The following is a 1070-nucleotide window of genomic DNA, read 5'->3' on the forward strand; positions in this document are numbered from 1 at the left end:
TGGGTCGAAGTCTGTATCAAAATATTAAATAGGTGTACATAACTGTTACTGTAGAAGAACAAATGCATGCTGTCCGTTGATTTTCGTAATAATAACATTGGGTTGAGTTCAGTTAAGCCCACGGAAATTGACGCTTCACATAAAATGTTACGACATAATAAATAAGAAAGAAATTTTCATAATAATAAAACTGGAGTTCGTTCAGTTATCGAAAGCCCAAGGAGCTTCACGCTTGACGGCCTCCACTTCTTCCGGAGTGAGGTCATTGTCAATGTTCAGCATCTCTCGCACTTTTTCGTGTGTTTTGCACGCAGTAATTTCCCTCGCAATAGTTCGACAGGCCAAGTCGAGAAGCGTGGGGATATTGAGATGCATGGCGGCCAGTGCAAGTTGGAAAAGAGTGGGATGATCCACATTCACAAACTCCACATCCCATGAGTCAACATCCTTTTTGGGACGTGGGGGGTGATCAACGTGGTGGTACGTGCAATATTTGATAATCTTTTCTAAAATGTCGGTGGACACAAACGGCAGAGGAATGGGATTTTCAGTGCCAAATTCCTCCGCCATCCTCATTATTATCACCGACTGAAACGCCACCGCTTTTGGCACATCCAATATTTGGCCATCGGAGCTCTTCAGTCTTAAAATCTCATCATTCTGTACGTCCGCCGCCTCCTGCTGCCTCTCAATTTCCATTTCCATTTCCGTTGCAATTGAAGAAGACGATGTTGAATTTGATTCGACAACGGACGTCCGTGTATACTATTTTCTCAATCACCTAATTCGATTCTGTGATCGCCCAAGATTACTATTTCTTTGATAAACAACGAACAATTTTTTCTTATGATTTCTATTTATGAAATCTAATGTATATATAGTGAGTATGTTATGGACTGCCAGCTTTCTTGAATGCGTGTCGACGTACCTTTTCGTCTTCTATGAATCAAATAAAAGTATGAGCCGACTTTTACTGGAAAAAGATATGTTATTCATCTAATAAATAAAGCTTAATTAATATTGTAGTTGGTGAAATGGATCAGTAGTTTGTATTAAGCAAAGTTTAGTTT

General features: G+C 39.6%; 1 pseudogene; it reads right to left on the reverse strand.

The window, feature by feature from the left end:
- Positions 1-201: 201 nt before the first annotated feature.
- Positions 202-705, reverse strand: LOC149237314 (SKP1-like protein 11 pseudogene; annotated as a pseudogene).
- Between the last annotated feature and the right edge of the window lie 365 nt (positions 706-1070).

Source organism: Pinus tabuliformis, chromosome 8 (assembly GCF_031772625.1).
Source record: "Pinus tabuliformis cultivar Carrire ecotype Pingquan chromosome 8, CPIR1, whole genome shotgun sequence".
Lineage (NCBI taxonomy): Eukaryota > Viridiplantae > Streptophyta > Pinopsida > Pinales > Pinaceae > Pinus > Pinus tabuliformis.